Source organism: Achroia grisella, unplaced genomic scaffold (genome assembly GCF_030625045.1).
Source record: "Achroia grisella isolate CSIRO2021 unplaced genomic scaffold, CSIRO_AGI_Agris_v1 utg109, whole genome shotgun sequence".
Taxonomy (NCBI): domain Eukaryota; kingdom Metazoa; phylum Arthropoda; class Insecta; order Lepidoptera; family Pyralidae; genus Achroia; species Achroia grisella.
The window spans coordinates 9,638,781-9,662,344 of NW_026712573.1; the positions used below are offsets into that span (position 1 = coordinate 9,638,781).

The following is a 23,564-nucleotide window of genomic DNA, read 5'->3' on the forward strand; positions in this document are numbered from 1 at the left end:
ACTTCGTCTGTATTTTGTTAATATAAAAATTAACATATCACGGCCCTCCTTATACAATTTGTCTCTGCGTCAAAGATTAACACTAGTTTACATTACATTTACACTAGACATTTAGTCATGGTTACGAAACCAACAGATAAATTTCATAGTTATAATAGTATGGATATGGTATTTGTTCACTATGGAGTTAAAGCCGATTTATAAGACACTACTTTACTAGTTGTGGCCCCCAATTACAGCCGCAGTTCAATTTAAAAATAATATCGGCCTCCCTTGGTCCGTGATTCACCGCATCCTACCTATTGTATTATTATATCATTCTCTAGTACTATTACTTATTTTTCGTTTCTAACTTTTTTTATTATTTTAATCAACCCCTAAGGGTCGGGTCAGGATGTTTAATAGCCCATTTCTACACAACTATCTTGAACAGTAAGGATGTCAATGTCCAAAAGGTGTTTTTTATCCGCCTGGTAGTTCTAGAAATAATAATCACCTTCCAACAAAATTTTAACAACAATTATTATTAAGCAATAAATTATATTTCAATTTAAAAAAAATCTATGCCTATTTCAATTTGAATTTTATAATTAAAATGAAGTTTTTTTAAACAAATTGTTTCTCAACACATTTTTAGGTCAAATATAAGTAACAACTTGATTACATGCAAAGAAACCGTATTCTGCCAAATAAATCGCCGACTTTATTAGGAATCGATTAACCTTTTGATACCGTGTTTTACAAGTTTCTTTAGATAACAGTACAGTCATCGTCCGCATACACACAGACGGATCCGTTAATCCGCGTGATAAGAATTATTTTTAATTCAACATTTCGTGTTTGTTTTGTTAATAAGCCTAAGCTACTAAGCTACTAATATTGTCGGCCTTTCTATTTGTTACCTTTTCATGACTATATATCAAATCAAGTCAAATAATTTCTATGTATAATATGTATATACGAAAAAAAAAAACATATCTATGTATTTGTATCAGTACCCATAACACAAGCTTTAGGTAGCTTAACTTGGGTCTAGATGGAGATTTCTGAATTGTTCTGACATTATTAAAATAAATTAAACTAAATTATTCATACGTAGGACATTTTAGCCGCTTATAAACATATTTTTTTATAATAATATTTTTTTAATAATAATATTTATTTAATATTTTTCCCTGCCGTCCAGTATATAGATTCAATTGAGAAGAACTGGCATGATACTCAAATTGAATTTCTTTTTATTTTAAACTAGTTTATTTAATTGATTTGATTTGATCGTCTGTCTTGTAAATAATTAAGAGTTATATAGTCATGAATAGACATGACTATAAACTCTTAATTATTTATAATTCTTAACTTTTTCATGTGTATATAACTGACTGAATTTTAATAAAATTTTGTATGATGTTAAATTGTAATACAACAACGGACACAGTATATCTTTTACCCAAACAATTATTCTCTACACCACCCATGGTTGCCTGGTAGATACCGCATAGCTTTAAATTCGCCTTATGTACTTTTGATTTATGTACATTAAATGTACAATATATGTAAATAAAACAAATAAAAGAAATTTTATAAAATCACTAGTAATACATAATTGGTTATATAAAACTCTAGCTGTTGCCTGCCACCATGTCGTTTTTAGATAAAATATAATCTATGCCCGACCTTTTTTACGTCTATAATATGTATATCTTCAGTACAAATTTCATATTTCATTTCACAATTCGTTTAGTTTCTTTTCATCAAAGCAAAAACTGGCACTTTTGATTTTACAATATTTGTATACATACATAGAGATTAATATAGGTCTATTAAGATATAACAATATATAGATCTATACAGGGAGAAATTGTACACAGTTGTGTAAGGAGATCAGAGACAGAGGTAGGATCTGTCCTAGTTTGACAGACAGGCATCTGTCGCTTAATTCTGCTCGTTTTGCAAGTTTTATTTTATTGCGCTTTGAAGGGACAGATATGGTTTTAAAATAGGGTACATAAGCATACAAGTATCTCAGGAATAGCGACGGATCTAATCATATTTTGTGACCTCCGTGATATCATTTATATACATATCATTCATTCATAAGACAAATGGTCAGCTTGTTTTACGGTCTTGGTGTTCTATCTGCTTAGCATAACGCCTTACTTCTGGTAGTCTCGGGTTCGATTTATCGCACGGCACAAACTTTTGTATTCATGAGTATGATTGTTTATATCGGTCTGGATGTTTTCTATGTAAAATATGTTTGTATTTACAAAAAAAAATGACAAGTTCTGCTTAGCTTAAGACTAGATGGCGCTGTGTGAATTATCCTAAGATATTATTATTATTGACACAAAAAGTTGTAGTACGTTCAAGTGAAACGTGGACTATGTTCAAGTGTATTTTGTTTACATAGTAGAGGTCAATGAAGTATATGTCAATAGGAATACACCATTGATTCCTAATTCCTTATGCATACTCATAAGGTATTTCGGTGGAAAGATAGAGATAAATTTTCCTGCCAAAACATAACGTAATAGAAACGTAATCCAACAGGACATGTTAAAGTGTTTGAACGTATGTGAACACCACGAACGTTTTGTTATGTTAGCTGTCAAACGAGTTCAAGTATAAACATCGAAGAGCCGTTTGGTGCACAAGTAACATGCGCACGCGCAGGCGCCGGCAAGTAACAATAGTACGGAATGTCGTTTAATTTCCAATTACCATTTCACGCCAATATACTCGTGTAATACAAGTCTTGTATAATTATGCAAGTTGTGTCACCACTGATTTCTGTAATAAATGGAGTGTGACAAAGCTAACATGTTTAACAGTTCGAAGTTCGTTAGCATATTTGGGGTTGCGTGGAAAATTGTTGCGCCCACGCTGTCTACCTATCTACTCGGGAACCGAGTGAAGCCGCGGGTTATAAAACCTGTTTCACATACGTTTCAATGATAATTTAAAAAGTAATCTTACTTGCTTAAAATATATTGGATAAAATTATATGATTTGAATTTTATGTTCTGTGGATTTGTTTAAAAAGCAGTCGATGATTTAAATATAATTTACACAGTAAGTAGTCTTTAAAATAAAATTCAGTATTTGATATGTAAAAGTTTGAAAAGAACTTTGTTCTGGATGTATTTTTAATATTTTAAGCAGGAAAATTAATATCTACCACTATTCATCACAAATGAGATGTACAGTGAGCTAGACAGATCATAGTCACAATAACTTTTTTTTAAATTGAAATAGACAATATAAAGATAATCTGCTATCAGATTTCGGTGTGAACGCTCTTAAATCTACGTCACGAGTCTTCATTCATAAATAATGAATGCAGTCCTCACAATTTGGCTCAAGATCAGGTTTATAATAGTCAATACCCTACTTTCGTTACGACAATAAAATGATAGATATACACGCCTAATCATAGACAATCGTAATATTGACCTAAATTATATAATCTAGCTATTCGATGCAACTGCAACTGTCAAAAAGTTCACACATAGTCGCAAAACTGTCAGTTTTAATAAGCCTGATATGAGAATTGTTGGTAAAGCAATTAAGTACAGCTCGAGCTATAATGCTCCTACTTATTTTTGCAAGTTACTGGTTCTATTGATCCGTTCTACGACATGCTGTAGGTATTTAAAAGGTTAGGAAGATCGAGTAACCTAACACGTATATCTCAATAAACGACGAGCATAAGTCCTTCATCTTTCTGAGACTAGTATCAAGGATTACTCTAACTTTACAGTTTACGTGCATTGTGGAGGTTAGAGAATCATCAAGAATCAATATGTTCATAATAGAGCATATATAAGGGGATTGTTAGTAATTAACTAATGATTGTATTGCTAAAAATGTACCAAGTCTGGTAGATCTCCACGTGGTTCCCCCTAGAATTGTGAATGAACCCATCTTATTATCCTCCACTGGTGCTCCGATAGTGTATACTGTTAGCGCACGCGGATGCATTGTTCCATAATAATCCATAAAATATAGAGTACATAAAAAAAAAGTCATTGCTAGCCAGGAGTCTGGTTACGCGAGAATACTGTTTTGCTTATATTAGCGATCCAGGATTTCTAAATTAGCACAGTACTAGATGATGAACTGTAACTTGAACACTTAACACGTGCCTACTAAATCAATAGGAATACAAGACGTGGCAGAGATACACATAGCTTGATGTTCTTTTTGTAACATCAAACAATTCGATTCGCACGCACCATACTATGAATACGCAACTTGTAAGGTTCAATCACCTGGTTACGCAATCGTAGCACGGTGCTTTTTCATCTCTATGTTAAGCTAATGAGTATAATGCGTTTACAAATGTAAATTCACGAAAATAACTTGTTTAACATACTATGATGTCCTAGTACACATTGTACTGATTACTTCACTTTTCTAGGGAAAACCAGAATTGTATATCCTGTCGATCCTGATTACTTCATTTTCTGAGAAAACCAGGAGATTGTACAATGTTCTTTTTTTTGTGCACACGATTGCTTCCTCCTCACCTTTTAATAATAGCTGGCTTATTATGCTATATTCTAGTTTCAAGGTGAGATATGGTAGTAAAAATACGAATAATGAAAAAGTAGCATTTCGATGCTCACTTTGGTGCCACCTTATAAGTCCAAAGTCAGAAATGCTTTCGTTAACTCAAAAATTTTCGTCGGGATTAGATGGAAATGAAAATCCTTCCGTAAATGTAATTTTTTTTAGTATCATTTATGATATTTGTCTATACTCAAACACTATCTTTATGCTTTTAATAATATGATAGATTCAGTTCATATTTCAAATCAAAATGGTGCAAAGCGCATTAATCTCTAGAAAAAAATACAGCGTTGATGGATTAAAAGTAATAGTAAAATTCAAAGCCGATACTATTATCTTAGATTAGGTATATGGAATACCAGATAGATCGCCATCAGCCATCTTAATGTTTCCTGTTGGGTACAGTTGCATTTTCTTAGTAAAAATCGGAATACCACCGGAAATTTGGTTTCCCACAATAACACCATCAAATCAACGACTGATTGACAGGTCAGGCCGCCGTGGCACAATCTAGGAAATTGTAACCTTATATATGTGTGCCCGTTCTTCCGCGATGCCACTGCCGCATGCCAACAATCTGCTCAACCTCGGCGTGGATAAGGCTAAGTTAACCAATGTCCAGTATAATAAGAGTAGGATTTTTTATGTAACTAAGCTGACTGACAAACGCTATATATTCGTAAACGAACCGCACCGCGGCCATTTCGATATCATGTGATAATTGTAGTACGGTATTCATGCTTCTTCCACGAAGGATATTCATCTCTACTTGTAAGGCAGAAAAGTCGGAATTGATGAGAAATTCAACTTACTATGTAAAATCACGCATAAAGATATGCCTTACAGCAGACGGCGGAGTAATGGTCCACGTATGTGTTCAGAAAATAATTTTGGAGTACTAAGATGTCATGTATCCCGTATCATCATTAATAATTATATTAATAACCAGGATAATTCACACAGCAGCCTCTAACCTCAAGCTAAGCAGAGCTTGCATTATAGGTACCAGACAACTGATAGAATACTTAAATACATTTTTATTGTGAATACGTAATATACATAGAAAATACCCAGATCAACACAAACAATCATAAGTACACTTGAATACAAATTTTTGTATCGTCCGAGGAATCGAACCCGCGGCCATCGGAAGTAAACCGGTATGCTAAACCGCTACACTACCGAAGCAATCAAACATTACATATTCATCGTGCCATTGAAATCTTTATAGGAGTTAAGTTACTAGGTCTTCAGAAACATCTAAGCATACATTGAACCCTCAACATATTCTATGATATCTTTGGCACTATCAACAGGTAAGATCAACTGGTATGTATTACTTCAAAAGAACGTAGTAACCATAAATACAAGTCGTCATTACAGAAAAGTTATTCGCGGAAAAGAGTTGTAGATAATAAAAAAACTATTATTTTTGATGTCAGTCGAAAACAAGAACAAAACAAAACTATGTGTGAGAATGAACTCTTCTAGATGAAATTATGATAAGGAATCACAATTTCAAAGAACACTGTCCTATTTTATTTTATTTATTCATGAGATAATCTTAAAAATAAAATGTATGTCTAATTGTATGATAATTTTACTGCATTTTTGCCACGCATATGGTAAGTATATTTTACTATTCCATGCAACTAACACAACAACTTATTTATTTATTTGAGCGACCAACAAGACATACACTATGAAGTTACAATTATTATAACTTGCAAAAAGTTCAGGTATATAGTGTTGACTTAATTACTGATTGCCACGGCATGCGTAAATGTTTACAGAAGTTTATATACATACATATTTATGTATACATATTTGTCTTTTTATTTTATTCTAGTTTATATATATATATATATACCGATTTTTTTTCTTTTTTTTTTATATTATTTATGTATATTAAAATTTTAATTTATTATAGTAATCTAGCTGTCTCGCGGATTTGTCTGCACTTTTGAAGATAAAAATGATCTATGTCCGTCTTCGTGATACAATCTACTTCGCGTCAAATTTCATTAAGTATTATTAGTATCCGTTTAGTTGTAAAAAGGTAACAAAAGGACAGTAGACAAATCCACTTTCGCATTTTTAATATTAATCTAGATGGATGAGAAAGTAACTCGATCTGTCTGCTACCTTTTACAGTAATAGACAGATTGATGAAATTTTGTATAAATATAGATTGGACCTTAACAAAAGACAGGCTTGTTGTAGCTAAAATAAAATTTGAAGGTATTTTCATACCCTACTATGGGTTTGAAATTCAAAGGTAAAGGATTATATTATTTGGTTTGTAAAACATAAAAACTATTTGTATATACAGACAAAGTGGCGGTCGTCGACTAATTCAGTATAAAAAATTTGTCAAGGTACGTTCATTTCCACACGCGATGAGTCCATCAGCTGGCCACGGATACAGCAGCCCCGTTACTTATCTATGCCCATCCGTTCATTGGCAATACAGCATTCGACGGGTCATTGTACGCCCGCGGAAGAGAGGAAGTCAACACGAGGAAATTGTTTATACATACCGACCAAAATATACGAGTAGTATTACTATACAAGGTTACGATATTGTGGATGTGTATTTTTTTTATCAATGCACAGCTGTCATTATTTTCAGTAGCTTCGTCTCGTACCTCACGATCACGTCCGAATTTTAAATTGTGTGCTATGGTATAATATCCATAGACTTATTATAAAAATATTGGATTTTTCAAATCAAAACAAAATATCTTTATTCAATTAGATCTATTACAGACTTTTATGATATGTCAAATCTACCGTCAGTTCGAAATGCTTTCGACTTCGAATCGAAGACCTAACATAAACTAAGTTCTTAATCTTTGTACATATTCATACTGTAAAAAAAATATGGGAGTAGTCAATAGCGATTTTATGTATTTGGTATGGCAGAAAAGCTGACGGCTCGCCATCAGCGGTGAGCGGTAACCATTTCCTATGTATATGTACCGCACCACAGACATCACACCACAGTTTATAACTGATACCACAGTCGTGATACCACACATGCGTTGCCATTTCAGAGGTCTAAGATGTCATGCGTCTTATGCTGTAATTTCACTACCATTTCTAACTTTCCACGGATCACACACTGCTGAAATAGGTGAGAATGAGGTACCCATACAGGCGACTCTTACAAAGTTACAAAGTCTCTTGAAGAGAGATACTTCCATAGATCTTACCACACAGAGGGAAAACGAATTCGCGGTACACTTTATGGTAAGTGATTACCGCCGCTTACAAGCGTTAGTAACACCAGAGGAATTGCAGGTGAGCCGCCGCGCGCCGCTCATCCTTCTTTCCTTGAAGGTTTTAATCTGTGTCGAATGTGTAATTCAAATTCAACAAATTTTATTGTCTTAAGTTTGCAATAAGTAAATGTGTCTTTACTTTAATTGTATACAGTATAGTAAGTAGTACTGTCTCTATTTATTTATCTAGTAAGTAAAGTAAAATTCTATTAGGTAATAAATTTGAGCATCATATTATATCTATTTATTTTAATGAGAGACGAACTTTTTAGTATTCCATGTTTTCACCGTGCGAGAGCAGGGTCATTCGTGGCATCGAGGGAAACTCCAAGCAGTTCCCACGACTTCTCACGCGGGTTCTGCTTTAAGGGGCCTCCAACTTCACCGCTCGTGTTTCTCTCCTTGCCCGGCTGAATTTGGCAGGAGACTGCTATTGCAGTTTTAGATACCCGTTCTAGTTTAGAACTTACTGCAGTTCTAAACAGGTCAAGAGCTTTTAGAATATTTTATTGCTATTACTAGATCACTATTATTGTACATATAATATTCTATTTTAAACTATGCATGGTCCCATTCAAACTATAATCCATTGATTTCGCAATATCGTCATTATCAAATACAAACTATTAAGTGAATGCTATTTCAAGAGTAGAAGGTCAATGTCTGTGTCCGTAATAGATATACACGAAGACAAAACACGTGGCGCAAGTACAAATGAAACGTATGATTCACTGTGTACATTAAATAGTAAAGTGTCTTTAATTGTGGAAAGTTAAACAATATATTGTGAAAAGTATTGAAAGGAATAATTTAATATTTATTTATACAATACTCGTATGTTTTATTCTTCGAAAAAAAAAACAGATTATCAATAAGATATAATCTCACTCATTATGAGACAAAAATGTTACCGTCTATTGAAAAAAGGTGGTTCTTTTTTTAAATAGACTGTAACATTTTTGTCTCCATGGTATAGCGATTTAGTACTTCCGACGGGTTGCAGGTTTGATTCCTCGCATAATGCAAATATTTGTATTCTCAAATGAATGAAATGAATTAGTACTCATAACACAAGCTTCATTGTTCAGGGTTGCAATAAAGCAATTTGATAAACTGTAACTGTAAACAAACTGTAACACTGGCAGCTTGATCTGCTTGCTTTTTTAATATATTTTTTACTTTTTTTATTTTGTATTGTAATTGTTTTGCGATTCATTTTTATATGGCGGCCTTCTAATTTATTGACAGAAATTTTACAAGATTATAACCCTAGGTGACGTATTATTTGAAAAAGGAATCTTGCCAATGTCACACTGAATAACAATTACCGCCAAATTTAAATTAGACAGATTCTAAATAAAAATAAACTCATTCTAAATTCAAAATTTATCGACAAGCAGCCAGAATTGTGTGAGATTGAACAGTGAAGAAAAACGGTAATGTGTACAATTCTTTAACAATCTATTAATGTGATGTCGCATAATATGATACGTTTAATTACGTAACACGTTTGCGGTTATTATTAAATTGACACCATGAATCGGGTCGGGGGGTCGTTCAACCAAATCGACACAGACACCGTGTGTCGGTTCGAACCATGCCACCTAATTATTCAGTTCCTGCATAATTACGGACAGTCAATATTAACCTATTTTTCATATTGAAAAACGGATACTAGTGAATTCTGGAAACTGTACTTCATGTGGAGCAAGTTAAATGATTTAGTATTGACGGGTTGATTACCTGAGCCCATTAGTAACGATCTGCCTAATTGAATGCGAGTTCGTGAGTGTTTGGATATTTCAATCAAGCATTTATAAACAACTGAACGGCGTGGATTTTAATAAAGTTAGTTAAATAAACAGACGTTATAATTTTAAGATACTTATTTCCCGACGTTAAAAATCTGATTTATTAATCTTCCCATATCCGGGCATTGGTCTGTGAGTCTGAAGATTTAAGGTTGGCTCATTATTTTGTGTAAAAATGTTGTACTGATATTGGTCTGATTTGTTTAAACACATGTTGATCTTATAGTAAACAAAACTTTATATTTTTTTACTAAAATGGACCTAGAAATCTAGGTGCTACACACCTGCGTTACGTGTTACATTATTTGATGTGGGTATATAAAGGTTAAATAAAAGAACCTCTTGACGTCCCTCCAGAATTTCTTTTATGGATGGTAATGGAATGGTGCTACGCTTATGCTATAGGTATACGCTAGTACGGCATCAGTGGAGGATGATAGGATGAGCATAACGTTAGTTCACCATTATCACCTATAAAAAACTAGAACCCAGCCGACGTAGGATACCTACTGCTATTCCATCACCAACTACATCATTATGAAGACAACATTTAGTACGAAGAAAATATTAAGTACATCCATACAATACATATATACCAAGGGGTAGTCCAGCGGTATATTTCTATGGTCGCGTGTTCGATTCCTCGCACTTTACAAACATTGTTATGATTGGGTACAAACAACAAATAAACATTGGGTATAATTGTATCGGTCTGGGTGATTTCTATATGTATATTATGTATGTATTGAAAAAAATGTTATTTACATAAGCAGTCCCATAAACTTACCTTGGACCTAGATGACATCGTGTGAATTGTCCAGGGTTTTATTATTTTTATTTCAAATAGATACCTAAACGAAATTAATACATATTCTAAGATACTCATTTACTTTCATAAACATTACATTGATATTCTGATAATCACTTACCAACGAGAACCTTGTACGTTTTCTTGACATTGTCAATAACACATGCCACTATGACTTCAACATTGTTTAGTAACACTGTAAAGACTAACGGAAACTAGGGTAAGACATACCTAATCTAAATCACCTAGCACAGTTAATTGACAATGCAATTAATTCTCACTTACATGATACATCCAAGTCCATGACGTATATGAGTGTTTCGATGCTTATTTCGGTAGATAATACAGTTTTAATTTAAAAGATCTCCTTTTTAAGTCCCGGCGCAAAAAAACATGACTTGAGACATGATTTGAGTTTGACTTGTCTGTGGCATCGTAGCTACTAAACGAAGCGACCGAATAAATTACGATTTATTTCAGCCCCGAATGGTTTATAATTGCTGAGAAAAATGTACATTACTATTTTAATCAATATTTGTGATGCGTCGTCTTAAAAGATGATATTAAGATAATAAGATGCTTCATCTTCAACTCTTTGTTAGTTGCTGTTGTGATCTTAAACATTTAGGCGTCCATAGGCTACGGTAACCATTTACCATCAGATGGGCGTATGCTTGATTGGCACCATCGTAGTATAAAAAAAATAGTGATATTTTGTTGCTATTATTTAATTTTAAACATGTTGAAGTAGGTATCTTTTCAATTTGACTATGATTTCTTTGTCAAAGTATGGCAAAACCTTACAAATGCGTTTATTACCGAGGTTCTGTAACTTTATCATTTTAATGACACTAGAATGCCAAACAAGCTAACAGCTCCTAAAAGTGGTAACCATCGCCTATAAGCATGGACCGCACCGTGGGCATTACAAAATAATTTTCTAACCCCAGTATTCACAAGCGTTCCTATTTAGGAAAACTAGTAATCATGAATCTCCAGCCTTAAATTTTAACGTTTGCATGACATAGATTCATAACAACTCTTAAGTTTTCAAAACAATATCTCACATTTTTTAACTATTTTATAAGCAATAAATTCTCCTTTTCCTTTATGGGCATTCCAATGACAATAAAAAATGCAAATCACGTGCCACCTAGTCTAGCATGTATACAAACTGTGTATGATGAACGGTATCCTTTCAATGCAGGGCATGACGTCAATTGGTGTCCGTCAGTCAGTAATATGCATCCCACATGCGCTAGTTGCATGACGCTGTGTGAATGCAACGTAGCGTGGTAATTGTAGAATAGTTTAGGAATTTTAGTAAAGTATATAATTTTTTTAATTTGACGCGGTCATTATTTATACGTATAATTAGTAAACATGTTTCCAGATATAAAACCCGTAAGATCCCGTAGATCTTACTACGTTTTATATCTGGAAACATCGGGAACTCAATAGAAATAAACTTGATAATATCCTGTGATTTTTACAATTTTTTTAGTAATTCAAATTTAAAATATCTTTATTCACGTCACGTATAGGTCTATTACAGAATCTTATGATTCTCAAATCTACCATCAGTTCGGAATAATTTCGACAAGAACTGACAAGAAACTCAGCTCGTATTCCTTTCAAATAAGTGTTGTACATGTTTACAATAATACAGAATCATTTTTAAATTCAAATTTGGGAGATAATGAGTGACCACCAGCATATGCTATCGCAAAAGCAAATGCCGGAAGTATTTTTAGACCAGATCCTTTAACAGATAGTCTCAGAGGTTTCGACCCTTTCAGACATCTCTTTCTTTTTAATCTTTATCTTAAATCATCATCACGGCACGGCAGTCCACTGCTGGATATAGGCCTCTCCCAAGGCACGCCGCTGGGCACAATCTTCATATTATCTTAAATAGCTGTCGCCAATTTCGATCGGTAATAGCCGTTGGCAAACGTCTAGGTTTGAGAGACACAGTGATATTTTGTAGCTATGGTCTTGAGACATGTTTTTAATCACCGACGTGAAAATGACTTTCAATGCCCATACTTGATATATATATACATATAATATATTAAAGCAAGCAAATTTACCATACATGATACATGTGTTTAACATCCTGTTCCGAATTCTGTTCTATTAAAAATTCACATCTTCATTACGATAATATTTGCCTCTAATATATTACTATAGGACCGATGCTTCCGATTGTTTAAATCTAGAGAACTAGAACAAAAACTAAAGCCATATGCTAACAAAAATAACATGTACTAAATAATGTATGGGTAATAACAAGAGTCCTCGTTATATTATTGTATAGAAAATACTGTAATACATATTATTTTATATATATATATTAGGGTGTCCCTTATTTTTCAAAGTTTTTATTTTTTAATGCATAGGTCTTAGTTTTGTTCATATGTTCCTAAAACACTCGAAAATACATTTTTATATAATTTGGAGAACGATAACCCGTGCCGACTTGCATCGAAACATGTTCATACAAATAACGCCGAACTAGTGGCGCGCACCCGTCGTATTTGCCATTTGTTTCAAGTAACTCTTGTGATTAACATATTGTTTTTATGTTTAAAAAAATGGCAGTGGAATTAAGAAGCAATAAAAAAAGTATTTTCTTAGTTGGTGACGTGAACCATCAAATAACTGTAGCAAAGTTACCGTCTAATCGTCAAGTTCTTGCAGTCCTCTTTTTTAACAATCGCAAAGTTAAATTTATTGTTAATGGAAGCGCAAATCTTGCCGTTTGAGAGTATATTATATTCTGGGAAAAAGCTAGAATCCCTACCAGACCTGTGCCTAACTGTGTAAAAAAACTTGTGGATCTTCACCGTGCTTGGAGTTACAAAAAAATTAAAAAAAAACGCCAGCTGTTTACAAGCGCTGTGAGGAGGACTTTCAAAATAATTTAGATAATTTATTCGATATAGCACACGCAAATGCTTTGGACTGGATAAAAATAGAAGAAGATAAAATATTTTTACAAAAACAAAGAGAACCAGGGCGTCTAGGATGTTTAGCGAGAGTAGATAAAAAGTTAGCCGAGAAAGAAAAAAGAACAAGACAGAGAAAATTAAAAGAAGAGAAAAAAAGACAAGATGTTCCAAAAGTTTATCGTCATCTTTAACTACACAAGATTTTATCGAAACGCAAGAAAATCCCAATCCCAATACCAGCTCTGATGAAAGCCTTAAGGAACCCTTGCCGTCAACATCTCAAATGGTAAGTTCTGTAACTACTTCAAAAAGAGGAGAAAGATTTCATTACTCCTAAGTTAGTTGCTACTTTAGATAGATGTTTAAGCATAAGGGACTCTGTCTATATATATATATACTGTGATGAGTTATATAAATAATCGTCAAAGAAAAATATTAAAATAAGACCTTCTGGAGCAATGCATCAAGCTAGGTGGATGGCTAGAGCCATTTTCTTTGAAAATATGTTTGTTGCAATCTCAATTCAAAATAGCGCCAAGGATAAAAGAGCCCTTCAAGATATGTTTATTCATTGCAGTTATATATGTAAAACCATGGCTTGGAAGTCTGGCAGTCACGGCCCCAAATCAAGCTTTGCGCTTTTTAAAAAGTCTTAAGGAATATGAAACTGTTAATAAAGAGATCTCCAAAGCTGCCCTGAGCAAGTTTAGTCAACATTTTTGGTACTTGTAAATAGCTGTTTTATCACTCTTTGATGAAGAAGTAGATGAACAAATAAGACGAATATTGTAGCGAACTTACAAAGAGATAGTTTAATGATTCTGTGTCCATCGAAAGAAGATATGTCTGATTATTTGTATGGTAAGTAGAAATACATAACATTTATTTTAGTATAGTTTTTTTTGTTACATATTTTAATTTAATTCGGTTTTATCGCGTTTATCATATTTTATATTTGGTTGGTCTAGAATGACTGATAAATTAATAATTCTGTATTAAGTTATTTAATTTAAAAATTAAATAGTTTTATATCTTATATCCATCTTAATAAACTGATAATAATATATCTTGTATTTTGTTGCAGGAAAATCATTAAATGATTTTGTGTCTGTTAAGAGCACAAATTTATTTGCTCGTTTAAATATGGATACAGACTTCTTAAAGAAAACCGTTTCTGCATGGGACGAAGATGTAACCTATTTGCAGGCTGCGTGAATGATACAGCTGAAAGAGCTGTAAAACTTATGCAAGATTTCAATAATGCAAAAGAATATAGTTTTTGCTGCGTACCTACATAGTTTTTGTGTACAAGAGCATAGAAATCTGTATCCAGACTAAAAAAGAGATTAAAAGAAAATATTATTTGATTAATAAATACTATATACTTTCTCTTTGAAAATACATACACAACGATAATAAAGACAACATATTATTTGACATATATATATATATATATATATATATATATACACCCTATATATATATATATATATATACATGTATATTATCTAATACTCAGAGTTATCTTACGGTTTAAATAGATAGATCGTGACGATCGAATGTAATAATTTCAAGGTAAGTAACTTAGTACGTATATATTAAATAAAAGTCAAGTGGAGTTGTAGCCGAATTCCTTTCTATGGATTTAAAAATCTGTACCAGTACCACGACAACTAGCTGATTATTTTTTTCTTACACTTAGTACAATTAAAAATTGAGAATTATTTATTGTTTATTCCGAATCCACGCATGAACCACTGATACACTTGTAGCAAGCCAAAACCCAGTAATTATTTTATCTTAATAATATTATAAACGCGAAAGTTTTTGAGTATGTTACTATTTCACGCAAAAATTACTGAACGGAGTTTGATGAAATTTTACAGTAATATAGCTTATACATCAGAATAACATGTAGACTATAAATTTCATGCGGCTGAAACCGCAGCCACAGCTACTTCATTACTTAGTATAAAACAAAGTCGCTGTCGCTATATGTCCGTCCCTATGTATGCTTAAATCTTTAAAATTATGCAACGGATTTTGAAGCGATTTTTTAAATAGATAGAGTGATTCAAGAGGAAGGTTTATATGTATAATACATGCACACCCGTGCGAAGCCGGGGTGGGTAGCTAGTAATATTATAAACGTGAGTTTGTGAGTATATATGGATGGATTGTTACACATTCACGCAAAAACTACAAAACTGTTTTTGGATGAAATTTTACAGTAATATAACTTATACATCAGAATAACACATAAGCTATACATTTCATGTGAAACTGCGGGCACAGCTAGGTTAATATAATAACCATACCGAAATATGTGCATAACGTCAACCTATCATAATAATCGATTATTAGAACGTTTCTATTCGATACTCGTGATAACAACATATGAGTATAATACTAACAACCTCCACCTGTGTTTCCTATATATATATCATATAAAACATTCAAAAGTTGTGTAAGTTTGACAGGTATTTTTTTAATATTTATTTATACTCCCAGATGCCGTAAAAAATTAATAATAATGATTAAACATCATTTGTCAAGATTCTATTGTCATTATATTTCTTTATACTTATTTTGTATGTAAATTTCTACTATTATACCCATAAAAGTATGAAATATTATGGTATTATAGGCGTGGATGGTTTGAAGGCCGCTTAGGTTACCTTGTCCGGCATTTGGCCTGTTGCTTTCCATTCTTATTGACATTGAATATACCTGACCTTCATTATATTGTCGAAAATATCATTCCTGTGACGGACTAAGTATAGATAATTTGTCGTTGGATCCAAAACGATGAAACGGGACTTATCCAAGTTTTCCATTCGCTTTTAATAAAAAAAGAATCCATACACTAGATACTTCATTACTACATACATTTGATGAGAATCTTATTAAAGTATAATCTTTCCCGGAGCTTCACTTGCGTATTTAAATCGTCATATGCTGAGGCAATTTCGGTTATAGCCATAATTACAGCTAATTTAGCGCTGAAACAAAAATTATATGTTGACAATAACTAAAAAAAATGGAAACTCCAGACAAATTTCTGTCGAAATTATGAGGCACTCTAAAAAAGACCACAAATAAAAGTTACGCTAGTCTCACACACTTAACTTGTTGTCGTCCTCAGGCAACTAAGGAAGAGATAAAGGAGGGAAGTTTGAAATAAAACCTTAATAATAATTAAGTACCATTAAAATCTTTCTTTCTGTTGTTATAAGGATCTTACAAGGCCACGTAATTTATATCTAAATAGCAGAAAAAGGCAAGAATTCAATATACACATATATACTATATACCATACAGTAGTTATACAACCTCCGTCCCATACACAATGATCGTATATGATATATATATATATATACCACATAAGACTCTGACACGTGCGTTGCCACCAAAGAATAAAATTAGCATATCCTCTCTATTCAAATATTTGTCCATAACAATTCAAACATGAAATATTTTGACGGCAGATTCATATCCAAGTCTCCTATTAAGGAAAGCTGTTTGGTTAACGGCATTTTTCCGTTCAATACTCCTGACCACGACAGACTCGCCCACGCTTCATTGGATTTCCTATTTAATATAATATTATACACCTATAATGAGTAATTGAGCTGTTTTCCGCGCAAACCCGTTATATGTCGTTCCCGTGGGAAAACTTGCCCATTCAAATAATTAACGTAACTAATAGTACCGAATTTCCATTACCCACTGGTGCTCTGCCAGCGTATACCGTTAGCGAAGAGGTAAAACTATGCAATTTTACTCCCCTTAAAAATCTTGCTTCTCCTTCCCTGTGGCTGGCTAGCGTATATTGTTTGTGTAGGAGTAATGACCATTCCATCATAAGAAAAAAAGTAGGTCCAAGGACTACGAGTTCTTTAGTCGTACACTCTTAACAGAGTGGTCGTGGCTTTCATGGTGGAATTTCTTCGTTGTCCTCCTTGGATTACGACTATATACCATAATAACCTAGTAATGTCACAATGCAGGGCATGTGTCTCTCGATACAGAAGAAGATTAGTATTAACCTATTGGAACGCTACTCAATTTGAGTAGCGATTACTCGTAGTATCCTTAAAATAGATTTTTCTTTCGAGTTTTTTTCTTCTCCCGAAAATCTTACCTCCTTACTCTTACCGCCCTATGGAGATGAAAATTACTGGGGCCACATTTTCATATCCACAATACAAAGCAAGAAAGAAAATAGGTAATCTTTTTGAAGTTTTGAGAATTTTTACTCATATTATTATAATAATGTACGTGAATTTAAAAAACCTACCAAAAAGAATTACTTTCGTAAGTAAATTGTCGTCTATTGATTCGATTTTATACCAAAGTCTTCTTCAGGGCGAGTGCAACACATTCGTTCCAACGTCTCACCTCGCACTGACCAAAAAAGTCGAAACAATTGTGGAAAGACGAAAACATAGTAAGTATATTAATATCCTGTACATAGTTATAAAAATGTTAATGTAAATATAAACATAAGTTTTAAAAATAATATAATATATCCTCATTTGTATTTATCATCTGTAAAGCATCAATATGGAAAACACGAGGATTACTGCAACGTGCAACCTTTTGTGTACAAACCGCAGCTCCTCAAGATTACGATCTTGCAATGCAATGGAACAAAATGTTGTGGTTTAGTATTTATTACAATTTCAAATGTTACAATGTTTGACAGTTACATGTAATTTTATGTATTCTAATCTGGAATAAGGAGAGAAAGAATGTATCTAATATTATGTGATTTAATTAAATCTGCATTGATTTTGGTTACGTTATCTAAAATTGTGCAATTTTGTACCTATTGAAGATGGTTATTTTTTGTAGAATAGTTTGTAAAGTTGTATTTTTTGTGAAATATGTTTGTTCAATACCTGATAATGACTTAAAAGCTGACGATAGTATATTTTGCTATTGGCCAATTGAGAACTGAATTTGGTACTTAATAAATACCATTTTAAACTGAAGACTTCTCAAACTAAAGTAGGCAGTGAAATTAAAGGATACGAGGCATAACATCTTAGCATCTAACATCGTCCAGATTGGTACTCCATTAGTAATATCACGGGCGTCAAATGATAGCGGAATGTCCGTAGTACACTTACCACTAAGGTGCCATCAGTTAGCTTACCATTCTAATCACAAAAAAGGTTTTTTAAACTTTTTTCGTTACTTAACACAAATCAATGCACCAAATTAGGTATTATGACACGCAGGTACCTTTCAATGAATAGGTAGAGTCGAGATCTATTGCAAACCTAAGTACAAGATTGTATTTCACGGAAAGTTTGGTAATATGCCTTAGCCTATCGAGATATTTCATAATTTAAGAAACAATCTCCATAGACAGGTTGCATGCTCGACACAGCTGACGGGCCGCGAGAATGTTATCGATTGTTGAGCTCTCCCCTCCGGCGACTCGACATAAACGCCCTAACATATTTTAGGCGGGTACCGTGAATTATTTAAGGGCTTAGGTCAGAGTAGATTAGATGTAGATTTTTGTGGTCAATTCACTAGTTTCATTTAATGTTTAATGACTTGACTTGATAAATAGGAAAAATTTCCTTAAGGAAGTTTATGCTGTGATAATGCTTCCTACACATATTTACGTGTTTTGTTGTTAAATAATAAATAAAGAGATATAGGTATATCTAGAAATGCGAACGAATGTGTCTGTCTGTTTATTACATTGTCATAGATAAACAGCTGTTTATGGATCTCAAAGAAATTTCATGATAAAATTTATTTGTATCATGAGAATAACATAGGCTATCTTTTGTATTTGATATTAATTATGTGTATTATAACATTTTTATGTAAGAAGGGTATACTTATGTATGTATATATAGAAAATTATATACAATCATTTATATGGCTACTTACTCTAGTTTTATAGACCCTAAGTAGTGTATATTCCAGTAGAATAAATACTTTTTTAAATATGTGACCAAGTAACTTGATATACTTAAAATAAGCCAGACCACAAAGCTTCGATAGCTGGATAGTAAAACATATGACCTATGTTGATAAGAAAATAAGAGATCTCAAATAGTTAGTAATATGGTAAATAATTATATATAGTATGGGTGTTCTCTATATGTATATTATTATAATATTGACAAAAAATGTAGATACATTTTTTACATGGATATGTATTTATAACAGTTGTCTAGCACCTTTAATACAAGCTCTGTGTAGCTACACTACTATATGAGGCTGTGTGAATTGTCCTGAAATATTATTATTATATATTAGACACATACTTATTTATTTTTAGTACAATTGGATAAGCATTAAATTATATTAAATCATATACATAAGGAATATGTATATGATTTAAATTAGTTTATTGCATAATGACTTGGAGGAAGGAAAACCATGAGTGGCACCATACATGTATATATATATATAACTTCAATTTACATTGTATAAAATGTAAAATACATGGTATATTTTTGATGTCATGATCACCTAGTAACGCATGTAATATAACCTACTACATACTACTTTCCACTATATTGTGTCCGCAAAGGAAATTAATATTTCTTAATAGATTTCTAATAAACAATTTAGTAGTGATAATAAAAATTAAGAAAGTCTCATATTTTTAATGTTTAATAATATTATTTTATCTCATGTTTTATTAGCTATATATATTCAAATGAACACTAGGTACATTGTTAACTCTAAATATTTAATATAAAAAAAGCCACTGTACATGTCTGTTTATCTGCTTATTTCTTCTAAACCACTTGACAAATTTTGTTATGGGTTTTATTATCATTTAGTCCTTTTATGGCAAGTTTGTGTACATATCCTAATGTAATGTTAATATTATTTATGTCATTCAAATGTAGTTCAAATTGAAACAGGAAATTAGTACTTATATATTGTAAAATAAAATAATAAATTCAACATCATATTATATGTATAAATATTCCCTTTAATTTTGATTAAAATATTCTCATTAACATATTTTATATACATGTTAATAAATACATTAATACTTAATTATTAATTAATTAGAATTATTATACCACAATGTCCAGTATATAAAGATTATTTACTTTGCGTTGTTAGATTTCACATTAAATACATTATCTCTAGCCATCTGTTTGAGGAACATAATCAATACTTTAATCTGGCACACAGGACAAACTACATAGCTATTTATATGTACTTTGGACTGTAAATAATAAATAAATGTTATAAAATTATAGTCTGTGATCCTCTACATCTTTCCTTTTCTAATTTCACATATGTGACACCTTATTATTAAAATTAATTATAAAATTCAAGTAATTAAATGCGAATGAATACAATTAAGAAGGTACCCACTAATATCTGATTTTACATATGTAACATTAAATTTACTATATCTATCGATTTCTAATAAACTAATATTTTTCTGTACCATTTATATAGACAGTAGGTAGCAAACTCACTAATCTGATAATTCTCAAATAATATTGACCAAGTTAAGACACATGTGTGGAGTTTATGTAAATATTTACTTACTTGTTCGTATTTATACTCCAAAAGGAACGCCTAATCCTCACAAAACGGCACTGCAGCCAGTCACACACAAAACACAACACCACCACAAATTCCAGGCATTATATCCACATAACACACAGAAGACATAAAGGTAATACTTTGTTAAACCGGCATCGTAATGTTAAACACAAATATTAATTAATAACAAAATTATCGCATAAGCACAGTAATCGAAATATTTGACAGATATCGATAAAATCGTAGTATTACGTTGTGAAAACAAACGTATACACTACAGTAACGATTCGTTTACACTGAATAACATAATAATGTATAAGTATAGTGTCGGGATCGGAACTGTCGGAGTCTCGGAGCTCGGACTCGAAGCGCGGCCGGGGGAAACGCAGATATACGCAACGAACGGCGCTACAGTATAAAGTTTGAACAAGCACGGAGTCTAAGTAAGAACCGGCTGAAGTGCAAAATTCGATCCAAGTACTTTAGACATTAAGTTGATATCACTAGAAAGAACTAAATCCAATCGACAGTAAGGAGTAGGTAGATATTCAATGTTTTGTTTTGACTGGTACGGAGACTGTCATTGTCAATTTGACACTGACAGTATGCTATGTGCGTTCACAATCAAAATATCCATACCAAATATAATACTTTTTAAATGAAATTACAAAATATACTCCGTGGGTTCTACTAACAACATTAGTTTGTTTTGTATTTATTTATACTTAATAGAAAAGTTAATAACAATTTATTGTTTTATCGCCATCTATCGTCAAATAGGGAAACCAACTTTAAAAACTTAGAATGCAGTAGCATAAGTATTTAATTGAAGTAATTACAGATATTACTTGATTCATCTAATGGACGTTAGATGGCAGTTCAACCAAAGAAAAATAATCATTTTCTAGGTTTGGAGTTAGAATTAACAGTTCCGACTCCACGCATTCTTCCCTGAAAACAGTGTCATTAATTCTTGCGAATTAAGAACAAAGAATATACCACTATGAGCTAAAAGTTCTGACTTTTTGCGCTTCATATTCTATACAGTTGTCACCATGCACGATTTCATCATTTGACTTGAAACAAAATACGTTATGTAGGTACCTTACTTAATATTTTATTTAGCAATTTACTATACTGCCTCACTATCCTATAGCAGCAGAAGCGATTACAGTATTATGCAAAAAATATTCGCCGTTTTTATAGACAGTTTATGTTACGCCACAGTTATATCTATATAAAAATATTAATATGTGTCAATAAATTGTGAGCTGTAACCACTTGAGACTTTTTTTTTGTTGTATTGTAGGCATAAAATTATTTGTAATGCTTAAAATAAATAAAGAACTTCCTTTCTATCTGTCAGCAATTTTTTGATAATCACCAGCCAGTGAAGTGTTCGGCACTATTAAAAGTTCTACCATTCCTTCACATATATTAGAAGTAGATTGTTATTTGTAAAGCTTTAGTAAATTTAACGCAAACAATTTGAATATCTTTGCCTCCCTATAAACTTCGAGATTGCTTTCCTAATTTTTTAAAACTGGGTCATGATACGTTCACAATTTATTTTATTTATTATTCTTTCTTTCTCGGACTTCCATAATATATTTTTTATTACATATAGGTATATTTGCATAATAATGTTTAATAATTTACAAACAAACAATTTACTGCGTTCCTAAAAAATAATTTTTTGACTTGTATTTATGAAATTCCAATAATATTACACTTCAACTTCAACCATATGTTCATTATGGTTGTATTGTACCTATTTATATTTAAACAATACTTATTTAATTTTATAAAACACATTTTTCAAAAACAATCAACGAATGGTAAATTCGAATATAAAGGATTAAAAAACAAGAAGCCAGTATAATATCAAACATAAATAGAACAATGCCACTGTCTGAATACCTTCATACGTCGGCTTTTGTCCGCATTGTCCTCCCCTGGAACGTGAAGGTAACGCAACACATTCAAGCTGGAAATGCGCTCACAGTATAAGAGTTGATATGAGTAGGTATCTATAATTCGTACTTTACTTGCGTTATTTCATACTAGCTGACCCGCGCAACTTCGTCTGCATAACACTTACTTAAATATTAACTTAACATAAATATCTTTTTAAATTTCAGCCTATGTTATTCTGATATATAAGCGATATTGCTGTTAAGTTTCATCAAAATCCATTCAGTAGTTTTTTAACATTTACATTCCATACTCATAAGCATTCGCGTTTATAATATTCTGATATATATATGCGTGTATATTGCTGTTAAGTTTCATCAAAATCCATTCAGTAGTTTTTGCGTGAAAAAGAAACAAACATCCATCCATACTATTCCATACTCATAAGCATTCGCGTTTATAATATTAGTAAGATATTGCAACCGGGTTAAAAAATATGCGTGTATATTTATATCGACCCATTTTTTTTTTTGAGACAAACAGAAACGAGTGCCAGGATCATCGTGTGGCAGAGGGAAATTGCGAGCAGTTCCCGGGACTTTACTTTTTTATGGATGATAATGAAATGATGCATCCGCCTGCGCTACCGGTTTACGCTGTCGGGGCACCAGTG

At 32.3% G+C, this 23,564-nt stretch overlaps 1 protein-coding gene across 1 annotated transcript in view; it reads right to left on the reverse strand.

The window, feature by feature from the left end:
• LOC131847268 (unconventional myosin-XVIIIa) overlaps positions 1-21,344 on the reverse strand; it is a 221,851-nt gene extending 200,507 nt beyond the window's left edge. Inside the window, exon 1 of the mRNA XM_059196802.1 lies at positions 20,981-21,344. The gene's annotated coding sequence lies outside the window, so the exon portion shown is untranslated. The remainder of the gene's footprint in view (positions 1-20,980) is intronic.
• Positions 21,345-23,564: the final 2,220 nt, after the last annotated feature.